The following is a 16,201-nucleotide window of genomic DNA, read 5'->3' as shown; positions in this document are numbered from 1 at the left end:
AGACAAAGTAGTACAGGAAAGTATCTTTTCTGAATGCCTCCAGCTTGTACAACGCAAACCAGACCATTAGCATTGCTAGTTAAGTCAAGCCCTTTCAAAGACTTAGAAAACTTACTGATAAAAATAGACAAGTAGTGTCTTTACCTTAGCACTTCTGCATTCATCACTCCACACTTTTACATTGTGGTTAAACTATCAATTACTAAGTCCCCAATTCCTCATGAGTGGCTGTGTATCTCCCCGGTACCTTTCAAGACAATCTGCCCAGCTGCTTCAAGACAAATCAGCCAGTTATTTCTCAGGAAACTGTAGCTTCCTTCCGCCTGCTGTTTACATCCCCACACGTTCAACTACAGGGTGAGGCAGGGGAAGGAAATGGTCTCACACTACCTACGCCTATGTGACACAGGATGGTGTGTTAGCCATAAATGTTTTGCTGAGGGCTGCAGTTAACAGGGGTCTCTGTTTAACTCTGACAAGGTGCCACAGATGCTTCAGATGCATATTTTCCATAGGTGAAGGGAGCAGGTGACAGGACGAGCTCCAAGTCACATTCCCAGCACAAAGCTGATTAAAGAAAATTAATTTGGGAGAAGTAAATGAAAAAGCAGAAACTGTAGGAAAAGACTACAGGTGACATCATGTCCATGAACATATTAGGACAAGTTTTCTCTGTGAATAGACACTTATTACCAAGCTGCTTTCTTTAACAATGATGAGGAGGTGACAGTCATTTGCCTTTTTTGCCTGCATTTCTTGAGATAAAACTTCAGCACTATTACAGGTGTTGAAAGGTGTCAGTAGCAGCCACATCAAGAGAGATGAAACCAGCACCAGTGCACATTTTTGGTAATGTGAGGAGCAGATGTAGAAATTATTCTAGACACCATATTGATAATTAAAAAAAAAACCAACAAACCCAACCAAAAAAAGTCCCCAGTGAAAACCTTAGTATTCCCGCATGGAGACAGGATGAGAACACTGGGGCTGTTCAGCCTGGAGAAGAGAAGCTGCATGGTAACCTCAGAGCAGCCTTCCAGTACCTGAAGGGGCCTACAAGAATGTTGGAGAGGGTTTCTTCATCAGGGACTGTAGTGATAGGACAAGGGGTGATGGGTTCAAACTGAAACAGGGGAAGTTTGGGTCAGATATAAGATGTTCTTTACTGTGAGGGTGGTGAGGCACTGGTACAGGTTGCCCAGTGAAGTGGTAAATGCTCCATCCATGGCAGTGTTCAAAGCTAGGCTGGATGGAGTCTTGCGTAAATGGTTTAGTGTGAGGTGTCCCTGCCCATGGCAGGGGGTTGGAACTGGGCAATCTTAAGGTCCTTTCTAACCCAAACCATTCTATGATTCTGTGATTCAATGAGATAGAAACACAGCTGTGGGTGACACAGTTTGGTCTGAAAGCTGAAGAAAGTGGCTTCAACTGCAGGGTCTTATCTGTGAAACAACAAGATGTGAAAAATATGTGCAAATGACATATGGCAAATTCCTTTGAGAAAGTTATTACTCCTACTCTTTTCCTTTTGATCTGGAGTGAAAACAGCCTATTCTGCTGTGTTCACATTTGCTGTTTACACTTCCTGGTTAATTACTTTCTCTAGTTAGTGGAAAGAAAACCTTAAATATCTTGTTTTAAAAGCTTGTATTTGCCATAGCAAAGAACTCTCAATGTTTGTGCTCATTTGTACCTTTCAGTCCAAAATAACATCTTTCAGAGAGTTGAATTAAAAAGAGAAAACATCAATATAGATTTTAAAATGCTGCTTATGCTGAGACAACATCAGATAGGAAATGAAAGTTTAACAGTTCAAATAGGGAATATTTCTTCAGCTTCTGGGGCAAGACGAGTTGCTCAGGAAGGGTGGCAAGTTGCCAGAGCAGAGCAGGGAGCTTCCAGGAACTGAAACAGAACAGTACTGGTGATCCTGTGCCTGTAGCAGGTGATCCTTGAATATTAACCAAGAGACTTGGGCCCCGTTGCGCTCTAGGGCTATATCCCATGGAACCTTGCTAAGCAGGTACCTGAAGAGCCTGGTTCCAGCTTAGCAAGGTTCCATGTGATATAGCCCTACAGGGCAAGGGGGCCCAAGACTCTTGGTTAATATTCAAGAATCACCTGCTACAGGCTCAGGAGTGTTGTATCCTGACTAGAAGAAAGTGCAGCAGAAGGGCCAGGAGACCTCCTTGGACGGATAAGGAGCTGCTGAGAAAAATTCACAGGAAAAAAGAGGCTTATAAAAGGTGGAAGCAAGGACAGGTGGCCTGGGATGAATATAGGGATGTTGTCAGGGTAGTTAGGGACCAAGTTAGGAAAGCTAAGGCCCAATTGGAGCTAAACTTGGCAAGGGATGTTAAAGATAATAGGAAGGGATTTTATAGGTATGTAGCGGCTAAAAAACAGACTAAGGACAATGTAGGCCCCCTCCGGAAACTTTCAGGAGAACTGGCTACAAGGATTTGGAGGAGGCAGAGATTCTGAATGGCTTCTTTGCCTCGGTCTTCACTGGCAAAGGCTCTGACTGCAGCACCCGAGTCTTGGAAGGTGGACGCAAGGACTGTGAAAACCTAGACCTTGGGCCCACTGTACAAGAGGATCTGGTTCGAGACCATCTTAAGAACCTGAATGTACACAAGTCCATGGGACCTGATGAAATCCATCTGCAGGTCCTGAAGGAGCTGGCGAATGAAGTTGCAAAGCCACTGGCCATCATATTTGAAAAATCATGGCAGACAGGTGAAGTTCCTGACGACTGGAAAAAGGGAAATATAACCCCCATTTTCAAGAAGGGGAAAATGGATGCCCCAGGGAATTACAGACCAGTCAGTCTCACCTCTGTGCCTGGCAAAATCTGGGAACAGATTCTTTTGGAAGGCATGCTAGGGCACATGAAAAAGAGAAATGTGCTTGGTGACAGCCGGCATGGCTTCACTAGGGGGAAATCCTGCCTGACCAATTTGGTGGCCTTCTATGATGGGGCTACAAAAGTGATGGAGAGGGGTGGAGCAGTTGACGTCATCTACCTGGACTTGTGCAAAGCGTTCGACACTGTCCCACATGACATCCTTGTCTCTAAATTGGAGAGACATCAATTTGATAGGTGGACCACTCGGTGGATAAAGAACTAGCTGGATGGTCGCACTCAAATAGTTGTGGTCAACGGCTCAATGTCCGGCTGGAGATCAGTAACGAGTGGTGTCCCTCAGGGATCGGTGTTGGGACTGGTCTTGTTTAATATCTTTGTCACTGACATTGACAATGGAATTGAGTGTGCCCTCAGCAAGTTTGCCGATGACACCAAGCTGTGTGGTTTGGTTGATACGGTGGAGGGAAGGAATGCCATTGAGAGGGACCTTGACACACTTGTGAGGTGGGCTGATGCCAACCTCATGAAGTTTAACCATGCAAAGTGCAAGGTCCTACACCTGTGTGGGAGCAATCCCAGGCACAGCTACAGGTTGGGCAAAAAGGAAAATCAGTGCAGCCTTGCGGAGAAGGACTTGGGGGTGTTGGTCGATGAGAAAATGAACATGAGCCAGCAGTGTGTGCTTACAGCCCAGAAATCAAACCCTATCCTGGGCTGCATCAAAAGGAGCATGACCAGCAGGTCAAAGGAGGTGATCCTGCCCCTCTACTCTGCTCCTGTGAGACCTCACTTGGAGTATTGTGTGCAGTTCTGGTGCCCTCAACATAAAAAGGACATGGAACTGTTAGAACAAGTCCAGAGGAGGGCCACGAGGATGATCAGGGGACTGGAGCACCTCCCATATGAAGACAGGCTCAGAAAGTTGGGGCTGTTCAGCCTGGAGAAGTGAAGGCTGCGTGGAGACCCCATAGCAGCCTTCCAGTATCTGAAGGGGGCCTACAGGGATGCTGGTGAGGGACTATTCATTAGGGACTGTAGTGATAGGACAAGGAGTAACGGGTTGAAACTAGAACAGCAGAGGTTTAGACTTGATATAAGGAAGAAATTCTTTCCTGTTAGGGTGGTGAGGTACTGGAATGGGTTGCCCAGGGAGGTAGTGAATGCTCCATCCCTGTCAGTGTTCAAGACCAGGTTGGATGAAGCCTTGGGTGATATGGTTTAGTGTGAATTGTCCCTGTCCATGGCAGGGGGGTTGGAACTAGATGATCTTGAGGTCCTTTCCAATCCTTACTATTCTATGATTCTATGATTGCTGTACTGCCTTAGACCAGCTGTTGGAGAGAAGGCAAGCACTGGTGTTTGCACTGCTGTGGGAAAGGCAAAAAAGTGGAATTGTCACATCAGCATTAGGCTGGGAATCTGCATTTCTGCAGGTGGGAATGTAACATTTTCCAGGCTGGTTCTTTTTGTCTGTAATATTCTTTTATGGACTATATTTACAATTATATGCTCTTTTTCCCCTAGAATTCTACCCATATTTTTTCATTTTCCTGCAAAACACCATATCATTTTTATGTGATCACAGAGAATGATTATTGCATTTCATGGGATCTGTCCTTTAAAACTATTTAACAGGTTTAAAGGCATCTTTTGTGGAGTTGGTTTCTCCCTGTTCACCCTAATTAATGGAGAACCCAGACTAAGGAAGTCAGTGTTTTGGGCACCCTAATGTTATTCTCCCAGATGGGGTAGCTTCTCATTCCTGTCTCAATCTGCTCTGTAAAGAGATCTGAACTGAGTGATAAGAGAGCAAGTGTGTAGTGATTCAGCTAATTGTTGGATACCAGCTCCTGTACTGGCTGGGTTGGAGGGAAAGCATCTGGGTTGTCCCTGCCTATGGCCTGCATGAAGCCTGGGAAGCAATGCTTGCTGGGCAGCCCAGAATCATCCTGGGATGTTTACTGCCTTCCTGGATACCAGTCAATGTATTTTTGCCTCTGGATTGCTGGGCTAGCCCATATAAAAAAAGTAAAAATGCAATTCAGATGTAGCTGAAAGGAAAGGGAAGTTTAAGCTGCACACACTGTGATGTTACAAGTAGGTTCACAAGGCACATGAGCGCAGGGGTGTTTCTGTTGGAGTGAAAAAGGAAGAGCCAAATGTTCAGTGGAAGACATGCATTGGTTTAACTTGGACAGTGCTGACACACAGTGGAGGGAGGAGTCTGCAGTACCTTTCTGAAAGTCACTCCAGTAGGAAAAAGAAACAGCATTTTGAGTACAAGTGTGGCACTCACCAGCCCTAGAGAGGGCAGCAGCTGTTGAATCAGCTACAAGAGAGGGCTAACCTTGGAAACACTGAAAGCTGAGATCAAACAGATGAGAATGGAGCAAAGAAGCAGCAGGAGTCAAACAAGAGGATGCTGCCCAATGAGCTGTCTTAAAGACAGTTCTCCTAATCCAGAGTGACCTGGGTTTGATGCCAGAATGGAGGGTTTTCCTCAAAAAAATATTGTCCCAGGGTATCTGATTCCATTTTCTTAATTTTTCACTATGTTAATTTATACCACAGAGGGATCCTGTTTTCAACATACTTTTGTATCTAGAAAGTTGGAACTATATGTGCTGCTATATCATTATCTTTTTGGAGGGGAAAGAGAAAATTCACTACAAACAATTGTTAAGCATTTCTTATTCATATTGCTTTGGTAAGAATTGCACAGCATGCCCAACTCTTCTCATCTGTATAGGCATGATGCTGCTAGCTTAAATGGATTTCCTTCTGTTTTGAATTAAGTCACATGGTGTCCAAACTGATAATGCTGCATCCTACCCTGAGGGTCACAAGCATTTTCTGTATTCTTCAGAGGTATGTATTTGCAATTAATCATCTATATGCAGGGACTGCTTAAGACAAACCTTTCCCCCAAAGCAGTTAATTCTTCAAAATGAAAATAATCAGATAATGAGTTCATGTTCAATTTTGCATATAATGCCAAGCATCTTTTTGGTAACAAGATATGCTGGCAGAGCTCTGCTTTCAGCCTATGCTTTTTATTAACTGGGAAGCAGACAGTTCTCCTCTGTTAGCTCAAATAAATTGCACACATTTTGGAATGAGAGACTTCTGTAAACTGGCTGTGGAAGCCCATCAACCACTCTGTGTAAACTACTCCCAGGTCCTCCTAGCAAGAAGTGAAAACCCCTAAAGACCCAGCTTGGGAATCTCCCACTCTTTTACCATGGTAACTTGTATTTCTGCAGTATGAAACTAAGTAAGATGCAGCAGAGGTCCTGTTGCTGGCAACTCAAATCAGACAGGTCCTGTATCTGAGATACTTCTGCTACTTCTGCTGACAGCCCCTTGGTAGTGCAAGGGAACCCCTGACCAGCCTGGGTGCTCCCACATGGCTCCATACTGCTCCTGAACATGATCTGGCCCTGAGTCTGTGGACCCTGAAGCTTTCAAAATCAATACTTCTTTCCAGGTAGGAGAAGTTGAGAAGAGACAAATTGAAAGTATTTCTCTGGGAGTGGTGTTTATGACGTATGCTGGGTCAAAAGTATTTAGAGATTATTCTTAAAATGTCCCAGATTTTATCAAGAGGTCAAAGTATTCACAATCATTTTCGATTAGGGGCTTTGTAACTTAAAATTCAGATTGATGACTAAAGTCTTTAGTGCAAATAATATTTGTATTTGTGCACAATGAACTCCAACAGGTCATGAAGAGAGCAGTCATTCATAAACAAAGTTTTGTTTTGTCTTCCCTGTTGATCCTCTGCATTAGCTTAGTGCTTCAGCTGAAGGTAAAAACAGTCTCTGAGAAGAGCTGAAGAGCTCACAGTCTAAACATACAACAAAGAGTCAGAGATAGAGACAGACAAGAGGGGGGAATACAAATGGAGAGATACAGATCAGCACAGCCTAAGTGTGATAATCACACTGAAGTTAAGGTTTTAAATGGGTATTGTAGAAAAGGAGCATCTCAAAGAAAGCAATGTGTTTATTTTTGTGGGTATTTATTACAGATGTTTATCTCTTTTTTTAAAACTAGTAAGGAGTAGTGTCAGAGAAAGCAGTCTGCCTGTATCCAGGGAATCATAATTGACCCCGGAAGTCTCAGATTCCAATGTTGGGCAAATAAAAAAGAATGAGTTTATTGAGATGATCATTTTTCTGATGTACGAAATTACATCCATGACAACAGAAGTGTAACCGAGCTAGGTGCAGCTGGGGGGCGTTCCTGTCTCTGCAAACTCTAGACAAGTCCTAGCTCTGACAGCATGGCAGTTTAGCGTCTGAGCTACTTCTTGAGGAAGAAGTTTCTGGCATAGGTCTACTGCAAGGGAGAAGCAGTGTCTATGGTTTGACTATAAGAGAACAGTTAACAAATTGGGTATGTGCTCTGCTTTTCAGTTCCCAGGAGATTATGATCCCTGGCAGACCATCTGTCTGTGACGTTTGTTGCAGTATTTCTAGGTTGCTTCAGCCACCTCAAGCCATATACCTACTGTTTGGTTTTAGAGAAGCTGGGATTTGGCTAGATTTTTTTTTTTCCATAGAAACAATGATAGACTCTGGGCCTGATATATCCTTAATCAAAAGGTGTTTTTTTGTCTCCTTTGAAGTTTCTGGTTAACAGTTCTTGTTTCAGACCTTGTTTTGTATTGTTTGTCTCTATTTACAGCCACTTTAGTACTGTGTGGTTTTTCAAGGAAAAATTCCTGTGGAGAGGGAACATTCAGAAAAGCCCCCAGCTTGGTCCTTTGAGGAACTACACTGCAAGAAAACAAACACATTATGCTGGAGTGGGGTGATATTTTTCCAATGGCTTGTGATATTTTACTGTCTGGTTTGCCAGCCTGTTTCAGCTGTGAAGGTATATTAGGTATGAGTACCCCATTTCATCAGATAGGAAGGTCACCCCATGATAAAACCTTTTGTTGACTTCTACACCCCTGTACCTGTAGAATATGTATGTATGAATTCTGAATATGAATACCACATTTAGACAGTTCTATGCTTGCTCCAAGGTCTGACACAGAGCAAAAAACTCCCTCCCTGCATGGACTGAATCATGAGGGCCCCCTCCTCAGGAAAATGATTCAGGACCTGAGCTATGACCTCCATCTGAAATGCATAGCACTGGTTTGTCCTTCGAGTATGAAGCCAATAAGGACTCTCTACCACAGTTTTTGAACATATTTCCAAGTATGGCAGAGTGTAATGACAGGCACATAACAGGACTTTTGGCATGCATTACACTGTGCTCAACAACTCCACTGTCTTATCCAAATATGTCCACCAAAAATAACTTCAGTGAACAACTTTTAATTATTCCAGTGTGGGACTCATGAAGTTTTGCCAACAATTTGGTTTGTAAAGCTTTTTGTATCCAAGCACAGAAACCCATAGTGTGTAATTAATCCCCCCCCTGGGATTTTTCTGAGGTAGTAACAGGTCTCTTCTGCAGCCTCATCTTTTTTTACTTATCGCTTGCTCTTAATGCTGTTCACCCCATTGACTCCTTGAAATCTTGCTCTTTCTTGGCCTCTGTGACTGTTCTTTCCCAGATATCCCCCCTAATTTTCCATACTCTCTCTCAGCTCTTTGGTGGCTGGTGGTTATTTGGTGGTTCTGCAGTAGTTCTGATCTCTGCAAGAATCTCAGTGAGATCTGTGTGTAGAGTCTCCTCTCCCATCTTTACACTCTCTGTCCAACCTACCACACGTATAATAACTGAACAACTGTACTTTTGCCAATGACTCACAAATCTGCCTTTTCCTGTTTGAACTGTTTTCTTTTGTCACTGAATCTTTCTGCTTTCTTCCTCACTAGTTCCATTCCTCCAGTCTGCTTCCCTTCCTCCCTGTGTCATAAATTGTTAAGCAAACACAAGAAAAAGAACAGCCCCGTGGTTTGGTGGGATGAGCTGGTGGGTTCTGCAGAATACTTCAAGGTCCTGAAGTGGGTTGACTATGGCAGTTTCTTCCTCTTCACTATGTTGGGCCATTTATTTAACCTTTTCTTCATCAAACTTTATTTTGTGGGAAAGCATATGCAATTGAAGACACAGTGATGGTGCAATATTTAAGGAAATTCTTACTGTTACTTTGTAAATGGCCTCAAATAGTGAATAAATTGTCTTGTTAAGAAGATTAAATGTGAAAGACAAAAATAAAAGAGAGTTGATAAGATGTTTAGTTTAGGTTAGGTTAATTTCCTTAGGCTCAATTCCTAAGTATGCCTAAAGAAACAGCTTTCAAAGGAAGAGGAAGAACTTTCCAGAGCAGGATAACTTAAAGTTGGATAGCTTTTAACACAGGTGTGGATAATACAGGTTCAGAGCCCTCCATGCCTAGAGGGAGCAGAGCCCAAACCTCCTTCAGTCTGAAGGAGTACCCTGGTTGTAGCATGATTCTACAAACCAGTACCCACTACTCTTCTTGTTTTGGTGGAGGAGGTCTGGGTAGTTGGAGGAGGTCTGGGTAGTTGGAGGAGTGTGGAGATCCCTGCCTTGAAATGGGCAACTAAATTCCAGAGAGGCTTAAGGTCATTCTAATATCCTCTGCATTTCCTAATGGCTAATTTGGGCAGCTCCCACTCATCTCTCCCTTTGAGGTGTCTCTATTCTCTGCTTCCCTAAGCTCTGGGTCCCAATATGCAAACATGCTCCTAGCAGTCAGAAGCCACAGTTTTCAGCTCTGTGGTATTCAGAACACAATACATTTGTATTTATGTACATGCTTAACTCTGCGGGGTCTTGTGCTTGGTTACCTTTGTAAGTGCTAATAATAATAATGGCAATATGGACAATATGATGTTTATATGCAGCATTTGTTTAACTTTCAAGTTACGATTCCTATAGCTGTGCTTAAATTTATGAAGTGACTCCTGGAGAATGTCTTTGCACCAGCTAAGGACAGGCAAGACATAAACATCCTTTTCAAATTACTGCTTACTAGCTTGCTCCACTGACTAAACCCAAAACGTTAAATTCTAATACTGGTATTTCAATTTTGTCTTGTGCTCGGACTCTATTTTTGCCACCTTCAGTTTCTGTGCATGTGTGATGGGGAGCATAAAACGGGGGATTTTCAAAGGTTTAGAGGTCCTTCAGTGTCAAGTTACTTTCAAAACTCTATTTTAGCATTTCCTAAGGCCCCCGGATTTTCATAGAATCATAGAATTCTTGGCAATTTACAATAGTCCTTGTCCTAAAGCTTTTAAAATACATTTCAGATGTGCTGAGAAAATAATGATGACAAAGGAATTAAATAGTTCAGGACCAGTGATTATTCAGGTTTCTGGGTTTTTTTTAAGGCTTGGAGGGAAGGGTGCTACAATTTCAGTTATTTTCTGTTGATTCACAGATTGCCACAGTGTAAGAAATGTTTCTAGAAATGAGATTTGAATGAGAGGAGGGTTTCACATGAAACTGGAATGAGCAGCAAACTCTAGACTTCATTATCTAATGCAAATACTGTAAAAAATGGTTTGTTGATTATCCTTCTTTTTCCAAATATACTGATGCTTTTGCCCATCTGTAATTAGAAATAGAGACAAGAAACTATTGCCTTATCATTAGCATAAAGAAAACAGAACAAAGACCTCTGCTTTATAGTAAGCAAGGGGATGCTGCAACATATGAGCTAGTACTATCCAGCAGCTCTGTTTTCTTTAAGAAAAAAACCCTGAAATAATGAAAGAACTTCTACTTTAAAAAATCTAAAACTTTTAAAAAACAACCCTGGATCATGCAGATTTGGTGCCCACTCACTGGAAGTCACCTAATCTGATTTGTTTTGCTTGGGCCTCACTCAAACATAACTGGCCTCAAGCTAGCAAGCAAGCCAGCAAATGTCCTGGCTTGTAAAGAAATCTGATCAAAGTCTGTAACTTGAGCTCAGCCTCAGAGCGGTGGTGAAGGGAACATATGGGAAATTAATGACAGATAGTAGAACAGTGGGACAGATTCAGTAAAAATTGATTGTTATTAAGTTTATGCAATAATTGCAGCTAATGGTCTCTTAAGAAAGTCACAGAGCAGCTGAGTGTTTCCTTTGCCAGATCTAACCTCTAGAAAGGTCTGCAGCCTGAAGCTGCCCACTGCACATTTTTATTTGGCACCTGTAGCAGAATTACTTTATAAGCTGCTTCAGCTTCAGCTGCAGCAGCACTTTGGGAGATTCTGGTTCTACCTGTTTAAATAAATGGGAGCCTCAGGAAGAGGAGTGGGTTGGAATTTGCTTGGGCTCAAACTGGGTCTAATAGCACAAGTCAGGCTGAGAGATACAAGCCTAGCCAAGCACTAGGAGAGGAGGTAAGTATGGTGTGTGTGTGTTTTCCTTTTTATCTCTGCTGACCTCCAGGCATTTCACGAAGATAAGCTGCTCATGGTATGATGTCATGAATGGGGAAACAGTCCCAGGGAACCTGTAGTTGCAAAGCCCATCTCTGGTGGAGCTTACACAATGGAAAGGAAATAATAATTTTGAGGAAAGTGTGTGTATTTCTGGAATGTTTAAATCACAAATTTATTTGGCTGATGGCCTGGAACACTCAACCAAGGCAGAATTTGAAATATGGCACTATACAGGGGTTATTATGTACCAAGAGATAAGTGATGTTTTTCTTCTTATTCCTCTTCTTTTGTTTTATTGGGCACTAGCTAAAATACTGATATGTTCCCTGCCTGGAACTTACAATGTCTTTTGCTCCTACTCTGTTGTTTCTAAAGAGCCTTCTATTGACAGTGTAGGAGTATCAAGCTGCCTTTATTGATAAACAACTTATATGTCTTCATTCCTATCACCGTGTTCAGCCCCCTGGACAGACTATGCAGTGCAGGGATGGCCAAGATGATTCTGTGTGCTAAGTTGATGCCTCTTATGTTGAAGAAGGTTTTCTGTATGTGTTAGGATAAACAGCAAGGCCTGTACAGAGGGGGAATTGCAGGCAGTGGTCCCCATCTCTTTATTGCTAGATAACGTACTATGGCTGCTAGGTTATTGTCTGTCTCCTGGTGAGTAACCTAATAGGAAGAACAAAGCTTATGCTTTTGTAGTTGTAGCCTTTCTTCATAGAATTGTAGAATAATTAGGGTTGGAAAGGACCTCAAGATCATCAAGTTCCAACACTCATGCCATGGGCAGGGACAACTCACACTAAACCATATCACCCAAGGCTTCATCCAACCTGGTCTTGAACACTGACAGGGATGGAGCATTCACTACGTCCCTGGGCAACCCATTCCAGTACCTCACCATCCTTACAGGAAAGAATTTCTTCCTTAGATCCAGTCTAAACCTCTGCTGTTTAAGTTTCAACCCGTTACCCCTTGTCCTGTCACTACAGTCCCTAATGAATAGTCCATCCCCAGCATCCCTGTAGGCCCCCTTCAGATACTGGAAGGCTGGTATGAGGTCTCCACGCAGCCTTCTCTTCTCCAGGCTGAACAGCCCCAACTTTCTCAGCCTGTCTTCATATGGCAGGTGCTCCAGTCCCCTGATCATCCTTGTAGCCCTCCTCTGGACTTATTCTAACAGTACCATGTCCTTTTTATGTTGAGGACACCAGAACTGCACACAATACTCCAAGTGAGGTTTCCTGAGAGCAGATCACCTCCTTTGACCTGCTGGTCATGCTCCTTTTGATGCAGCCCAGGATAGGGTTTGATTTCTGGGCTGTAAGCACACACTGCTGGCTCATGTTCATTTTCTCATCGACCAACACCCCCAAGTCCTTCTCCGCAAGGCTGCACTGAATTTCCTTTTTGCCCAACCTGTAGCTGTGCCTGGGGTTGCTCCCACACAGGTGTAGGACCTTGCACTTTGCATGGTTAAACTTCATGAGGTTGGCATCAGCCCACCTCACAAGTGTGTCAAGGTCCCTCTCAATGGCATTCCTTCCCTCCAGCGTATCAACCAAACCACACAGCTTGGTGTCATCGGCAAACTTGCTGAGGGCACACTCAATTCCATTGTCAATGTCAGTGACAAAGATATTAAACAAGACCAGTCCCAACACCGATCCCTGAGGGACACCACTCGTTACTGATCTCCAGCTGGACATTGAGCCGTTGACCACAACTATTTGAGTGCGACCATCCAGCTAGTTCTTTATCCACCGAGTGGTCCACCTATCAAATTGATGTCTCTCCAATTTAGAGACAAGGATGTCATGTGGGACAGTGTCGAACGCTTTGCACAAGTCCAGGTAGATGACATCAGCTGCTCCACCCCTGTCCATCACTTTTGTAACCCCATCATAGAAGGCCACCAAATTGGTCAGGCAGGATTTCCCCCTAGTGAAGCCATGCTGGCTGTCACCAAGAACCTTGTTGTTTTTCATGTGCATGCCTTCTTCAGGAGATAACTTGTTTGTGTCATTTAGTCTTAAATTTGGCTCTTCTCTTGTAATCCAAAATGAGGACTGTACACTGTGGTAATTGCTAATCCATTCTGATTTCCCTGGAATACATGATAACAGTAGTTCTGCATTTACAGTATTCCCCATTCGCTGTTCATGGTTGCAATATAGAGCATTGCCCACTCTGTTATCAAGTAAAACATAAAGTGTCAACTGAAATGGAGCTATAGCAAAAAGTGTTTCATATGCAGTTGTGATAGAAGAGTAGACCCTCACCCTGCTGCAGAGTAGCAGTATTACCACATACATTTCTACCTGCACTCATCCTGCTGCACATGAGCACATGTGGAGGCAGATTTGTCCACTTGGGGACCCTTTAGGGTAGCTATAAAAAGAAATAAAACATCTTCTTGTGCCTTTCAGTGTTCTTTTAAATTCCCAAAACTTTTATTGCTGTGCCAACACCATGGTTTAGGGTCCTCTTAGTCTAATAGGAGGCACCCCTGCCCATGACAGTAGGTTGGAACTGTATGATCTTAAGGTCCTTTCCAACTCAAACATTCTGTGATTCTACACTGGGATCAGGGTGTCACTAAACTGGTGAATTATGTAGCTTACATTAAATAGATGATCATATTAGATCATCATAAGGATTCATACTGACCATAAACAGTGATGCCTGTAAAACTAAAACCAGTGCTGACCCGCGTAGGGAAAAAATGAATATGTAACACACAAACATATAAATACACGATATGTACACATATACATAGTGATAGTAGTAACACCAGTAGTGCAGCAGAAAGCCTAACCTATGTGAAGGGGGTGAGGGTGATTTAGCAGGCAAACTTTTTTTTTCCTGAGAAATAACTTCTAAACCACTTCTCATAGCTCAAAGACTGGGAATCAGTATCTGTGGGGAAGGAGAGAAATAACAAATGTTTAGAAATACCAATGTTTCCAAACATAAATATTTCCATTTCTATTTTGATAAATCTGTTTAAACCCTTCCAGGTTCCTGGGGAGGAGTAAAACAGCCTAAACTTTAGACTTGTGATGTAAAAGAGTGTTTTCTGTAACCTTGGCAAACCTATGAGCTGACCAAGAGTGGTGATGGCTCCAGAGTGTACAGTGCATGTTTTGTTTTCCTAATGTGTAGAAGGTTCAATACATCTGAAATATATCAAAATACTTTCCTGCAGGGCAGTGGAGATGCCCTACTGACAAGAGGGAGCTGTATTCTTTTGTCATAAACAGTGGGGTTCTGAGTGAGGATGTTAAGTAATGCTTTTCATATACAGAACTAAATGGGGGTATTACTTAAATTGTATAACCCTTTGAGATCTGAGGCCGTATTGTTTAACAAAGCATATTGTTTTTCCCTCTTGCTTTTACTGAGCTTTGATGCTGATTTTAGAGCTTTACAGCTGTGTTTAGACTGGTCTTATATCTCTCATATGGAAGGCAGGAATATAGATATTTGGGGCAGCAGGCAGCATAAACTGGAGGGAGAGAGAGGGGAGGAATAGAGGCAAAATTTTCCTCAGGAAGTAGTGGGAAAAATCCATAACAGTGATCTAGCCATCCTCCTTTTGGGAAACTCCTTAGAGCTGAATGGAGTACTAGTCCCTTGTGCTCTAACCAGGAGAACTGTGTGCTTTGGAAAGGGACTCATTGCCCCCTAATGCCATGGTAGAAAATTGTGAAGTCTGACTAGGCATGGTGCTTCACAAGGATTACTGTGTTTGCTTGGGACTGTGATCCAGAAGACCTTAAGAGACCCACAGGGACTGATTGATCTTCTCTATAGTGCTCTTTATTGTGACAGTTCTTAGGTATGAGTATTTTGTGTGGCAAAATAATGAGGGTGAGACAATATCTATTATGAACAGATTCTGGAAAAGTCAGAACTTGTTACAGCTATTGTAGTAAATGAAAATACACTTTTTATCATTACTTTCAAAGCTCTACATCAAAGTAAAGTTAATTTTTGTGGACTATTAACCTGCTAACGTGCTTAAGTTCATCCTTTATGACAGAAAGAGAAGTGGAAAGAGTTCATATTTGTTCAATAGCTGAGTTTTTCAGATGGCCTACCTTTGAATAATTATTAATACCTTCTTTGATACTTGAAAACTGTGATGTTTTTATCTCTTTACAGATACCGGAGGAGAATGTCTTCAATAAGTTGGGGGGACTGCACACAGGGAAGCAGGGATTGGGAAAAAATAGAGAAGAAATCAAGGGACATTCAAAGCAGTAATAAAATGGACATCAGTCACAATCCAGTTCAAGATCTGAAAAGCTCTTCTCTCTTCAGTGTTCTCTAACGACAGAAAACCCAACTAATCAACTTTTGTAAGACATTATGCAAACAACGGTTTTAATAAATTTTGTGTCAAAATATTGTTTGTGTTTGCTTTTCCTTTTCCTTTGGAAGAATGATATTCCAGGGTGATTAAGTCACAGCATACTCAGAAGAGGTCTCTTGAGTTTCAGCAAGACTATATCTAAAGTAAGATGCAAACCTCCAAGTCTCTTTAGATGTGTCCCTCTGTGCTGTTGTTGTTTCCATTCTTATTTCCACACTGTGCTGTTGTTTCCGTTCTTATTTCCACACTGGAATGAATTTTACAAGCACAGAGCCTTTGTAATAACTTATCTGTAGGAATACCACCTCCCCTGACCATGAGCATGTCTGTTCTGTAAATACACCTCCCTTGCTGTGATTTGGATGTCTTCACCCTTGTTTTCTCACCTTCTTTTCAGAATTGTTTGTCTCTGGCAGTTGAGGGATGGGGCATGGTGAGCAAATCCCGTTGCATGCAATTTAAATTCAGTTTTAACTGGGTATGAGAAGCAAGGATGATTTAATGGCTGCAGGTATTAACCATGACACAACTGATCAGTTTAGCAGGAATGTAAAAGAGGTATACTTCTAAGCCAATATAATAATTTC

The 16,201-nt window shown here is 42.4% G+C and overlaps 1 long non-coding RNA gene across 2 annotated transcripts in view; it reads left to right on the top strand.

Annotated features, from left to right (window-relative positions):
• LOC115945334 (uncharacterized) overlaps positions 1–15,619 on the top strand; it is a 166,942-nt gene extending 151,323 nt beyond the window's left edge. For both annotated transcript variants that reach the window (XR_004079690.2, XR_004549511.1), the window contains one exon: positions 15,404–15,619. This is a non-coding gene — a long non-coding RNA (uncharacterized lncRNA). The remainder of the gene's footprint in view (positions 1–15,403) is intronic.
• The last annotated feature ends 582 nt before the right edge of the window (positions 15,620–16,201 follow it).

Source organism: Melopsittacus undulatus, chromosome 3, assembly GCF_012275295.1.
Source record: "Melopsittacus undulatus isolate bMelUnd1 chromosome 3, bMelUnd1.mat.Z, whole genome shotgun sequence".
NCBI classification, from domain to species: Eukaryota; Metazoa; Chordata; class Aves; order Psittaciformes; family Psittaculidae; genus Melopsittacus; species Melopsittacus undulatus.
This window is presented reverse-complemented; position numbering and strand designations above follow the sequence as displayed.